The 14,002-nt window shown below is 40.8% G+C and overlaps 1 protein-coding gene across 1 annotated transcript in view; it reads left to right on the top strand.

The window, feature by feature from the left end:
* Positions 1-1,314: 1,314 nt before the first annotated feature.
* The window catches only part of PPARA (peroxisome proliferator activated receptor alpha), a gene marked incomplete in the record, with an annotated part of 43,335 nt that continues 30,647 nt past the window's right edge, over positions 1,315-14,002 (top strand). Inside the window, 1 exon segment of the mRNA XM_072400261.1 lies at positions 1,315-1,428.

Genomic DNA, 14,002 nt, shown 5'->3' with positions numbered 1-14,002 from the left:
GCCGGGTGTCACTCAAAGGGGAGAAACCTTCCCCAGAACGACATCATTGTGACATTACCCCGCCCACTCTCCCATCACTGATCTGAGCCTGCAATAGGAGAGTGGGCGGGTTGTACCCAGGGACACAGCCCGCCCACCTCCGAGCCTGGGAATTGCTCAGGGGACATGGTCTGCAGCTCTGGGCGGTGCGTCCCCCCGGCATGGTCCTTCTCCTGACCCCGCTCGGGGGTGCACTGACCAGAGCAACGGACCCCCAAAATTTTCTCAGGGACCACCAGTTGGCAACCCCTGCTCTATAGTCTCTGTACAGGTGGCGTATTTCGGAATTCTCTATAGTCCCCATACACATAGGGATGTCCGTATTCTTTATAGTACTTGTACAAGCAGAGATATCAGCATTCCCTATAGTCCCTGTACACACAATGATGTCCATATTATATATAGTAATTTTACACATGGTGATATCAGTATTCTCCAGAAGTTAGAACTTGAATTGTGCAACTTGAACTTGAGTCCGACTTAAGTCACCTAATAAACGACTTATGGGTTTTGTGCAGCAACTTGCGACTAAACTTGCAGCGAGTCTTCTGTAACACTGCCCTCCTTGCATTCTAAGTCCACAGCTTTCTCCTCTGACAGCTGAAGGGGGTGGGGAGGAAGGCGGTGTTACAGAAGACTCACTGCCTTCTTTTCCATCCCCTTTAGCTGTCAGCAGAGAAAGACCAACTTAGTGGACTTAGAATACAAGGAATGCGGGGTAAGGCATTATAACAGACTAAGTATGACTGGCAAATGACTTGATAAATGAAGTGACTTGACTTGGGACTCAACTTTGTGTCAATGACTTGGGACTCGACTTGGACTTGAAGGTGATGACTTAGTCCAACCTCTGGTATTTCCTATACACACAGTGATGTCCATATTATTTATAGTCCCTGTACACACAGTGATGTCCATAATATATATGGTAATTGTACAGGTGGTGATGTCAGTATTCTCTATAGTCCCTGTACAGGTGGTAGTGTCGGAATTCTCTATAGTGCCCACACTGTAGCAGACATAGCTTACAGTAGGCACCTGTGTGGAAGTTTTTTAGGGCCCCGTTGGCGGGGGAGGGGCCCTTGGTCACACTTGTCCCCTCCCCCAACCCGCCCCTGGCCCTGTATACACACAAGGTTATCGCTGAGGATTCTCTCATAGGACGCCGCACTCAGCACGCGCACTGTGTTGTTGCCGCCCTCTATCTTGGCGCCGCCCCTTTCTCTGGGTGCACCCAATGACGGCGCCCGGTCCGGGGGGTGTGTGAGGGGGGCCCGGCCGCCTCCTCCTCCGGGCGTCACATCCGGCGCTGTCACAGGAGGACAGAACAAACAAGGACGAACCGGGAGAGAGCCGGGACACTGGGCTGAGAGGACCGATTACTGGCAGGTCAGTGATCACCGCCCGTATACTGATCGCTATAAGAGGACCTGTCACCTGCCCCTGCACTACAAACACGCCCACATTAACCCTGACAAGGCTGATACAATGTTTCCTTAGAGCGTCATTAACCCTTCCACAGCTGTTACAATGTAACCCAATATCAGAATTCCCAAGTCACACAAACATTGTAACACGTTCACTCCTCCACAGCCCAAAGTCATCTGAACGGGCAAAATATTAACCCCTTCTCGACCACAACACTTCAGAGAGAATTGCCTCTCCACTACGTAGAGTCATTAATAGTTCAATGGGCGAACAGTGGGGTATTAACCCCTTCACAGCCACAAGGTGTATAAAAAAAGTGTGTAACTATAGCAACGTATAGTCTATTAACCCCTTCACTGTCATACGGTGTTTAACAAGAGTGTTACCATAGCAACTTGTCGTCTATTAACCCCTTCACTGCCACCCCATGCCAATAATCTTTTCATAGCTGGGGCAGTGTAAATGATCTGCCCCCAGCCACAGACAATGCATTCCATTTTATTAGTAACCTACATAACATATGGCAGATTGTTACCCCCTTCAGGGCTATACCATGATCATGTGATGCTATTAACCCTTCCTCTGCCTGACTGATCCACTTGTAACCCAGTAGTAGTATTGATCACCCTACAACCATAGTCAATGAATAATTGATTATAACACCAGAGATTCAGCGACCAGTGTCTTGTCACCTGGTGCTGGTATTAACCCCTTCAGGGCCACCAATGACACCTGTGTGCATGGAATACAGGGTTCTTGTCATTCTATTATCCTGTCCTGCTGCACCACCATTTCATTACCATTTCAATCATCACTTGATTGCAGATTGATTTAAAGACTCCAACCAACCTCCTACTACCAGTTTGAAGATTTATACCTATGGTAAAATTAGATGGCGGTTGCATTTATTAATTTGATTAGTTTTGCATGTGGTTAAAATTTCTTAAAATATTGCTTCGAAAAAAAATCCTGTGTACAGGACTAAGGGGAGACATGATTGGTTCCTTTGGGCCTAAGGTGACATTTATTAGTATTAACCCTTAACAAGCGATCTGGTCATTTTATACTGGGGGGCATCATCAAACTATTAACCCTTGCATGTCTGAAGCCTCTATGGTGTCCTAACAGTCTTAACCCTCAAAGCTGCTAATACACTGTGATCATATTGTGCTTGTCATTTCCTGCCATTAACCCCTTTATGGCTGTTACCTGGCTGGCTGATTGTGTTTTCCTCTTAATATGTCTTGCATTGTACCCTGCCGGTATTAACCCTTCCAGTATTAACCCTTCCAGTGCCATCAATCATACTTTACAGTTTTAGAACTTAACCTTTCAATATACTTTAATATCATTCTATTGTTCATTAAATAGCTGGACTAAGATCAAAGTGTTTACTTCCACTTTTGTTTTGTAGGTTAAAGTAGTATTGGTAGGTATTTTTCTTTCATCACATCTCTGAGACTGCTATTACTTTGCAATTTTTATATTATAATTAAACCCATTCCATCCTGGCTGTTCTGTCCTGAATGTTAATCTCTTCACATTGAGACAGCTCATATAGTTTACTAATGAACTATTCTTGTCACACTTCCAAGTTCCATATTTTGTTATAAACCAGAGCCATCCTTTCCAAAACATATTTGAACTTCAGGTACATTTTAGGTCGATGTATTATCCTCCATAAACAGGTCAAGTTTTCCACATTTGCAAGAACTTATACTATTAAAATGCAATTGAACCTCTGCCTAATAAAATACATTCTGGGTGCATTACAATACAAGATGGGCAAATTCTTGAAGTTTATTTTCTCAGCCTGAGTATAAAAGGTCTGTTCACTGCCAGCATGCTCCAAAAAAAAAAAAAACATTGCTGTTTGCATGCAAGCAGTGGTCTTTCTGTAGAGGTCCAACAGGCTGAGACAAAACTATCACTTTCCAATTTGCAAGGAGCATGAGCTTTACTAATGAGAGAGCTCTGACTTACCAGAGGGATGGTAGACTTCTGCAGAGAGACCACTGCTTCCAAAGAGTTACTATTATTATTATTACACAGTATTTATAGAGGGCCATCATATTACACAGCGCAATACAAAGTCCATAGTCGTGTCACTAACTGTCCCTCAAAAGAGCTCACAATCTAACATCCCTACTATAGTCATATGTCATTATTGTAGTCGAAAGTCAATTTTTAGGGAGAAGCCAATTAACCTAACTGCATGTTTTTTGGATGTGGGAGGAAACCCACACAGACACGGGGAGAACCTGCAAACCATGCAGATGCAGATAGTGTCCTGGCTGAGAATCAAACCTGGAACCTAGCGCTGCAAAGGCCGGAGTGCTAACCCCTGAGCCACCGTCCTGCCCTGATATACCTAGATTGTATTTAGTTTATATAATTTGAATTTAAAACTTGAAAGCTGTTAAAAAAACCATGTGAACTCCCGCACATGGAGTTCTGTTTTTATTTAGTTTAGTTACATGAAATGAACAATGACTTGATTTCGGTGTGGGCAGCACAGGTCACACTTTACAAAGAAACACAGTAATCATTATTAACCATTATCAAAATGAATGAATATGATTGTTGTAACCCTCCAACAACTGATATACATTCAATGGTATTGACTACATCCAAGCTACAGATGATGATAATATTGTTGTATGATGATAATATTAGTATATTGGACTTCACTTGAGACTATTCACTGACCCCCCACCCTTTTCTTATCCAAAGCAAGTTTTACTGCTTCCATTATCACTCTTTAAGCTTGCGGTCTATAAAAATGGACAGCTCAGGAAAAAAAGTGTGAACCCTCCCATAGGCAGGGTGTGTACGATTACAGCCTGTGCCCATAGCATGACGATCCTATGACTAGGGCATGCATGCTGGCAGCATGTGCCTACATTATATAGCTAGTAGAGCTAGGGTATTCATGCTGGCAACCTGTGCCCATGGCATGTAGCTCCTGTGGCATGCATAATAAAGTTGGCAACCATTAACATGGTATATAGCTTTTATGGCATGAATAATAAAGCCAGCAATCTGTGCCTATGGCATGGATAATAAAGCTGGCAACCTTTCCCATGGTATTTAGCTCAAGTGGCATGGATAATAAAGTTGGAAAATTGTGCCCATGGCATGTAGCTTCTATGGCAGGCATAATAAAGCTAGCAATCTGTGCCCATGGCATGTAGCTCTTATGGCATGGATAAAAAAAGATGGCAAATTGTGCCAATGGCATGTAACCCCCATGGCATGGTTAATAAAGCTGGCGACCTGTGCCATGATATTTAACTCATATGGCATTAATAATGTAGTTGGCAACTTGTCCCCATGGTATTTAGCTCCTTTGGCAGGGATATTAATCCTAGCAACCTGTGTATGTAACGTAGCTCATATAGCCAAGTCATTCATTCTGGCAGCCTAGGCCCATGGCATGTAGCTCCCAAAGCTAGTGTACATATGCTGGCAGGCCGTGCCCTTGACTTGTGGTCTTAAGATATATATATATATGTCCATAGTATGCAGCTATCTTAGCCAGAATGTGCATAGCTGCAGTCTGTTTACATTTCATGAGTTCTGGCAGTTTCTCTGGTCTAGGACTTGCCCCAACCATGCCCTTTAAACCTTGAGACTTGCAGAACAGGAAAGCCCCCTTTACACATTATGGCTTGTTGTGGAGATGGGGGATGGGAATGGATGGTTAGAAGGGAGGGTGTGTGTATGTGAAGATCTGTGTTACCACCTATACATCCTATCTTTACTGACACAGTAATACAGCTGATATACACTGATACTTTCATAACAATTGTGTCAGTGTAACTAACTAAAACGATGTACAAATATTGGTGTTCTACATAGATTGCCCTACTTGTACCAACATTATACGCTGTTTTGGTCTATGGAAAAATCTAGTAATTCTGGCTGTTGATTTATGAAATAAGCATGCTTAAGTTCATCATATTCATATCTAATATTCCTCCAATGCTGCAAACAATGCAACTGATCTTCCAACATACAGATTTTGGTACATGTGCCTAATGGTGTGCTGGGTTAAAATTTAAAAAGGTACTATTAGAATTAAAAAAGATGATTCAATGCATACAATGAATACAAATTTGCTCACATAGCTGTCTTCATGGAGCTGCCTTTGTACACGGGCACAGTCATTCTGGGATAAAAAAAGGACTTCACCTAACAGTTGTCATGGGTTTGAAAGCCTGCAGTTGTCAGGTGGTGCTAATAGAGTCATATTGAAGTACACAAATGTACACGTAGAGCATAGTGTGCTGTGTTAAAGTAGAATTAAAGTGAAACCTTTCCTCTTTGTTTCTGTAGATTTGTTACACCAATATTACTTCTAGGAAAGGACCCAAAATAGATAAACTGCTTCATTTTGAATGGGAGCCTGTACCAACTGGATGTGTGCCCTGTTCCGAACAGAATGTTTATTTGATGCACAGAGAGAGGGAGAAAAGCTTCAGATTGCTGAGTAAACAGAATGGAAAGACTTTCTTTAACAGGCGAATATACATTAAGCAACAAAATGCTTCTTTTTCTTAATTTTGCACCTCCCCCTCTAAAAAGTGTGACCTAATTATTCACAATGGCTACCACCAATGATATTGTACAGTGGGATAGGGGAGATTGTGTTTTTTTACTCACGTGGTTGACAAAGGCAGGTAAGATAATTGTATGGTCAGTTGTTGGGAGACAGGTGTTATACCAGAATGTAATTTACTTTAACAAAAAGGCGCAGTTCTGGTTTTCCTCCTTTGCTGTGTGTTGGCAGCCATTCCAAATAAATGGTCTTAAAGCAGTGCAAATAGTTAAGCAAATCTTCTGTGGACCCATTTTGCCTTAAAGCGGCCTTAATAGTGGATTGCATTCTGCAATCTTTTTCTCCTGCGTAGAAATGCACGTGAGATTTCTTGGTTGTAAATAGACCCTGTTTCCGATGCCCAGTTTTCCTGCATGAGCTCAGAGTCAGCATAATTCAGCATTGCATTTTCCTATCTCGGGAATTAGGGACGATTCAAAAGCATGGGTGTTACTTTCCAATGACGTTACATCATTGGCTTCATATGTTCTGACTGAACTTGGCACTGGCATAGCCACCTACAGAGTTTTAGCAGGCAGCCGAAGACACACAAGAAACCATCTGTGTGCTCCATGACGCAGGAGAGACCCGTGACTGGGGCAGAGTCTGCAGGCTTATTCTGTCTAGCAGAGGGATAGTGCTGTGCAAAGGGCAATAAGCCTCAGCATCCAATTAAATGTTGGTTATCTGATGCTTGAAAGGTAAATTCTGATTAGTTGGTGTGTCAGTGTTCTTTACCTTAATGGATAGATCTGTTAGTGCCACCTTTCCCTGCCCATAGCATTCATTTCCAGCCGTCATTAGTCTAGGGCAGTCCTATTGCTGTGCAGCTACAAGTTCTGTTTTTTTAGGCTTGCTCCTTGGCTGATCTTTACTCTTTTGGGCATGCTGGGTCATATAGTACTATGGCAGATGTAGATCTATTTTAAGCTTGCCATTGGTTAGGAAAATTCAAAATTAAGCAATTTGGTGTTGACAAAAAGGTTATTAGGTTGAATGGCTTAGTACATGGAAGAAAATAAGTGCTTCTTCTGCCATGCTGTGCTCTAGGAATGTTGGCTTTGTTCTCCTCTCTTTAAAGAGACCCTGTCACCAGCCTATAACATTGCCTAAAATCCCAGTATTTTAAATGATCACTGTTTTTCTCTTTAAATGGTTTTGGATTCACTGGCAGCTATGATGATGCTTTGGTTGCAGTAGTTTGAGCCACTGGTGCCGAATAAACATAGCAGTCAAGACTTCCGACTTCAAACCCATTTTGGGTCCATGACCTAGAAATTGTAATCAGAGACTGCTACCAATTTTAGAAGACTAACAATGACATTCTATATCATTTTCTTATAAACCAAAGATCACTTTTTGTGCTTAAACTGAACTCCAGTCAGACTGGTAAATACACATGTAAAAATACGTGTAAAAAACATGCAGTTAGGTTAATTGGCTTCCCCCAAAAACTGACCTTAGACTGTATTAATGACTATGGTAGTCTATTGGATTGTGAGCCCCTTTGAGGGACAGGTAGATACATGACTACGTACTTTGTACAGAGCTGCGTAATATGTCAATGCTATATAAACACTGTATAATTATAATAATGTATGGGATCCATTTTTGTATTTCTGTCCATGCAATTCTAAAATGTGATCCACTCTACATGGCTGATTTTATCTTCTGCTGTTCAGAACCACTTACAGATCTTTCAGTCACTCTGTTCACTCCTGCTATGATTATGATCCCGGTTAGCACACAAGCACTTCAGTACAACTCTCCCATTCATAAAGCTGCTCTATAAGGACAGTGGGAGTTTTATAATGTAAGGTGGTTAAATTGCTTTGATTTATACATTATTTATATATTGATAAATACAATGCTGCATAAATTTGTGTTTGCAGCATATCTCCGTCTGTAATACAAAGTTCCTGTCTCCGCTGGGTCATTCCAGGTCACAAAGTTTGCTTCAGCTGAGGCTTGCACAGTGTGGTACCACCCTGCCTAATAAGTAGGTGATATTTTTGGTTGTGGCAGCAGAGAGAAAAGTGCTGGAAAAGAACAGATTCCTGTATGATGTGCCCTGAGAAAAAACAAACAATAGAGCCACTGAAAATATTTTTACATGTATTGTCTGTTTAATAGAGCTCCTTTACAGTGGCGTATTTCAGGGTCCTCAGACTCCAGGCTTCTTTTGTACTTTTGCGTAGCTTGTAATTAAGGGTCATTTCACAGGCCATCTTCTCTGGTGGTAAATGACATGGTACCCTTCTCATTCCTTATATGAGCTAAAATAAACATTGCAGTATGAGCTGTGTGCAATTTAAAATGATATTTATATTATCATTTATATGCACTGTTTAATCTGCTGTAACAAGAGACGTAAGCCTTCATTGAATGGCATTTCATTTGCTAAAGTGCTTTTTATCCTAAAGAATTGTCTTCTTTTAATCAAAATACTTGTATTATTTTTCCTCTTTGGTGACATTCATGGCATTTCTTAGGGTGGGTTTTCTAATGGTGATAAAAGTGGACAGTTGCGGTGTATAGAAATGATTACTTATAGTCCCCAGTGGAAGATTATGTGACAGGCTGACAACACAGGGACACAGTTATCTTCTTCTGTCTCTTAAAACCCTCACTACTTACCCAGCATTCCATTCCATATCCCCCTTCTATTGTGTGCTACTTCCCCCTCCTCTTAGATTGTAAGCTCTTCGGGGCAGGGTCCTCTCCTCCTTTGTCACTGTCTGTATCTGTCTGTCATTTGCAACCCCTATAAATGTACAGCGCTGAGTAATGTATTGGCGATATTTATATACTGTTTATTATAAATAATAATAATAATAATGTTTGAACAAAGACACTTCTGCTAGGATCATTAGGTATTAAAAGCTGCAAATAAAATAATAGAAAATGTCTTTTACATCATCGTGTTAAATTTCAGGTGAGATTTTAGTGATTGGGGTTTCATATACTTTATGGTACAGTAGTGTGGGGTACTTACATAGCATGTGTTACTGTTGCTGGGAATGCTTCCACACTGCAGCATACCGCAATGTACATTCCATGTCCTAAGTTCAGAATTTTGTTTTCTACGATGTTGCAAAAATGCATGAATTACTACAATACACTCAAATAACACAAGTTATTACTCGTAGGTACTGGCATCCCAAACACACCTTAGCATTGCACCATGAAGGTCTGTATGAATTTTCTTCATGTTGTGTACATAGGGAAGTTTATTCCAATTATTGGGCTGCTGTAATACAATGGAAGACAACTCAATGGCAACATGCTTGTGTTTTCTAAATTCACATTGCCATAATGGGAAGCAAGCCGGAGAAAATCAATGCTTCTCATGGTTGTGTCTTTAGGTTATCCTCTGTGTTACCATGTAGAATAAAGCCTCAAGCTTACTTTATGGCTTATACCCCCTTAGCCTATATTCTGGTTCTCTTCTCATCCCTGCTGATTTGCTTAAAATTAGGACAAAAAAAAAACAGGTATAGGGGATCCATCCTTTGTCCCCCCTCAAATATGCCAACACTGGGGTTGCCTACTCAGACACAGTTACCCGGGGGAATGAAAATAATCCATAGCCCTGTGTAAGCTCTGATTTCACTTGGAGCTTACATACATCTGCCTCTAATCACTCATGGTGGGGCAGCGAGTAATGTTGCTATGGTGGGGTGAAATACATGGAATGCCATTACTAACCTGTTTTTGTCTCTCAGTTGTCATGCTACATCATTCTAATCTACAACATCTACATATTTACAGTGTTTAGCACAATACTGTGCCCACATACTTGAGCTAGATGGGGTGCAAGAGTTACCATACCATACATATACCTATACCGTACATAGGGAATTAGAAAGCAATCTTCAAAATCTGAAACTGGGAAAGAATTAAAACCCCTCTTTGGTTTTAACCTCTGTCCAAAGCTCCAGACAGATTTTCCTTACTTCCTGACCTACTGAAAATGTTTGTATCAGACAAGAATTGAATGCAATGATTTGAATTGAATTGAATGATTTGAATTGAATGGAAAAATGATTTTATTTAGTAGAATATGGGAAGGTTAGAAGCTGTCAGATACCCCTCTAAAAAAGTTCACACTTTATCAAACATGTATACGCCGCTAAATCTTCCATGGGACCTCTGTGTTATCAGCTCTTCTAAAATGTTGTTATAAAGAAAATTGGCTAGTAAAAGGAACCAGTTAGTTTAAGCAATCAATTTTTGCCTAATATATGATAGTGGTCTGTGTTACTGGAGATGTGGCAGAGGTGTTCTTTGCACTTCCCCCTTTCCCATCTTAGAAAGTTGGGAAGTTTGCAGGAAATGGGGGTAAATCTAAAAAAAGAAAGGCACTCAAAACCTAACCGTTTACTTTAAGCCTCGCCCCACTTTTTGTCCCAGCAATAAAAACATTTTTTGGCTTGATATTAAGTTTGACTCTCAATGCCAGTCTTGCATTTTACTTGAATTGGAGTGCCTGCAACTTATAGAGCACTGGAAAGAAGCCGGTTCAGAGTACCCATTGCACAGAGAGAAGGAAGCTTGTGAGAGTGATGGGTAAGGAAAGAAATGGTCATTTTTGCTCCTCTAGCCAAAAAACAAGCATTTAACCCTTGTAGTGAGTGTGTGGAGGGGGGGTAGCCTGACTGCAAAGGTATCTTTGTAGTTTCTCTGGAATTCATTTCTGCCCTGACTTTGCCTATGTATGAGATGGTGGTGTGGAAAAGATGTTATAGAGTACATGCAGCGTTTATTTAGATACATTCAAGTGTATGCAAAGAATAAACATTCTTTTTTAGTTTTAGAGTGGTGAGCAGTTTGACCCCTTGTCCCCTTGCTTTCTGTGCCCCCAGATGAGGAGGAGACCACAGAAAGTGATAGGAAACCAATATTTTAGAACAGGAATAGAGGGCAAGTCTTGCAATGGGGACACCTGTTCCAGTGACATAGTATGTAGACAGCAAAAATTTACCTGAAAGGGGATTTAACCCCTCTTCATTCCATCCATCTCTATTTACACTTTAAGTAAACAGTATTATCCCAGGTCCTGCAGTATTATAGATTTTCCCTATTGAACATGTCCTGTATCTGGCGATCTTTGAACATTTAAGGTGTGACTTAATCTAATCGGTGAATATCATTTCTAGCTGAATCACACGGCCAGACAGGGTGTGATTAACCTATTTTAACAAAGCCAGCTTCCCACTGAAAGTCGGCTTGTACAGTCGCAGGCATTTTCTTGGGGAAATGTAAGTCCGTTGTTTTTTTTTGGGCCAGATGTCAAGTGTCATGCAGTATTCCTGTAAAATAAATGGGTGTGTAGCAGATTTGTTTCAGCAGTTCTTACCACAAAACTGATGCCTTACGAGGGAGTGCTGAGAAGTTCCTGGCTTTGCCCAGAAAGAAGAGAGCCAAAGTTATGAAATAACACATTTATTCAACATATTCCCCCCCGAGACTGATGCACTTGGTACAGCCTAGTTGCAGCTTTTCTGGACCGTTCAAATAAAAGTCCTTTGGTTGGGCTGCAAACCAGCTCTCAGCAGCATCTTTGACGTTAGAAATGTCCTCAAAATGTTTCTTCAAATTCAGGAACAGATAAGAGTCCAATGGGGCCAGGTCAGGTGAGTACTGGGGATGGTGGACCAATTGGAAACCCAGGGTGTTCAATTTGGCAGCCACACAGCTATGTTGGACGAGTGCGGAGTCCTGCAAAAAAAAGGATCCTTTTGGTCAACTTTCCATGGCGTTTCGTCTTAATTGCTTCCTTCAGCTGGTCCATGAGGTTAGCATAATACTGTCCGGTGATACTAGAGCCCTGAGGTAGGTAGTCCACCAACAGAATACCGACTTTGTCCAAGAAAACTGACGCCATGACTTTTTTGGACGATTTCTGGGTTCAGTACTTCTTCGGTCGCGGGGACTCGCTGTGGCGCCATTCCTTTGACTGTTCCTTGGTTTCAGGATCATAGATGTTTGTATGCTTCAACTAGTTCCTTCTTCTGATCACTGTTCAAACATTTCGGCACCCACTTCGCTGAAAGCTTGCGCATGTCTAGGATAGTGGTGATAACAAACCCAACACGCTCCCATGATATGTCAAGTATCTGGGCTATCTATTTTGCGGATATTCGCCGGTCCTCAATAATCAGCTCTTGGACAGCATCGCAGGTTGCCGGCTCAGTTGAGGTTGTGGAACGCCCATTGCGGGGCTCATCTTCAACGGTGAAATGCGGAGTCTTGAAACTAGATATCCAGGTTTTGACAGTGCTGTAGGAAGGACTCTTCTTCCCCAGTGTTTGTGACATCTCAGTGTGAATGTCCTTTGCTGACTTTCCCAGGGGAAACAAAAACTTAATGACGGCCCGTAACTCCAACGACGTGAAACTTGCTTGTGCCTCCGGCATCACAGCTTATCACTAAAAGGAAAAACAGTTTTAAGAATCACAAAAAGACCTGATATTTGCACAGTTACATACTAAGATATTAGGCTGTCATATGCCCTGCACTCATTTTTCTATTTCATCTGGAAGGCGGCAAAGCCAGAAACTTCTCAGCACCCCCTCGTAATGTTATAGTGATGTTGTGTTGATGTTGTGATGTGGTTGTGTAATTTATAAGATCCCTCTTGTTGGAAACCTCATAGAATTATTTACTAGTCATGTTTAAATCAAAATACAAATACATAAAGAGAACAGTAGATCTTAATGGTTTAAATGGTCTGATTAAGTATAACAGCCATGTTAAATGTCTCATATGCAATGTTAAAGCTGAACACCAGGCAGATATAAAACACTCAGATTATTACAGTTTTGTATTTAAGTGTATGCAGTGTAAGTTAATATGACTTGGTATTAGCTTCTTGCAGTCCCTGTACAGCAGATCTCAGACTCGTAGGGAAAGAAGCAACACAAGTAGCTAATCAAGTCATTTGCTTTTAGTTGAAGAGAGAGAGAGATGGTGAATGTACTGCTTCTCCTTAACTGCCTTGGCTCACAAAAAGTGGGTTGAATTACACTTGCAATCATTGTGAATTTACCACCACTTTGCCACCATTAAATTAGAAGCAGGTGTTCTAGATGGGTTCTAGTTCTGGGTGCTGATAACTCTCTAACGTTCCTACCATTGGTGGTGTTTTTGGTATTGATGTGTGTGATGTCATCATCCCAAGATCCAAACAGCTACCAAAACCTCACAGAAGAAAATTCAGACCAAGAACTCAGCATTTAATGTTATAAAACAGTGGTCACTAACCTTTCGGACCTCACAGTACACTAAATTCATAATTTTAAATCCTGTGGACCAGTAATATGAATTTATTAAAAAGATAAATACATTTGTAAAATAATGATCTTCCCAATGGTTCGGGAACGAGGGCTGTGAATGCTCTGATTCATTGATCAGCTTAGGGTTAAGTGAAGTATTACTATTGTTACTATTATCATTAGTTGCTTTATCTTTGGTATTACTAAAGAAATACAAAATATATGTTTGCTCTTTCTCACTTATGTGTTTTTTTCATTTGAATCTAAGACCAAACAAGAAATGATAGCACTGGTCAACAAACATTTTCTTGCCAAACAGATTAAAATAATTTTATGTTATGTTTGATGCACAGAAAAAATTACCTCAATAATAACCTCAAAGAAAACGAATGAAACATGAAAATTAAGCAAAATTAAACTAGATATGCCTACGTATACAAAATTAAATTTTTGAAATACTTAATGTCTATATATTCTATATTCAATATATTTACAGAACTAATCACAAAGAAGTCATTAAAAACTCCATTTGTATGATTTCTTTTTTGCTGATGATCAGGGCAATCACGTTGAAGGCTCCAGCAGTAATCTGCCATCATGTGTCTATCCCATGTGCCCTGATACCTTTCTTCCATCACCTTTATATCTTGATGGAACC

The sequence above is a fragment of the Pyxicephalus adspersus genome, chromosome 2, assembly GCF_032062135.1.
Source record: "Pyxicephalus adspersus chromosome 2, UCB_Pads_2.0, whole genome shotgun sequence".
NCBI classification, from domain to species: Eukaryota; Metazoa; Chordata; class Amphibia; order Anura; family Pyxicephalidae; genus Pyxicephalus; species Pyxicephalus adspersus.
This window is presented reverse-complemented; position numbering and strand designations above follow the sequence as displayed.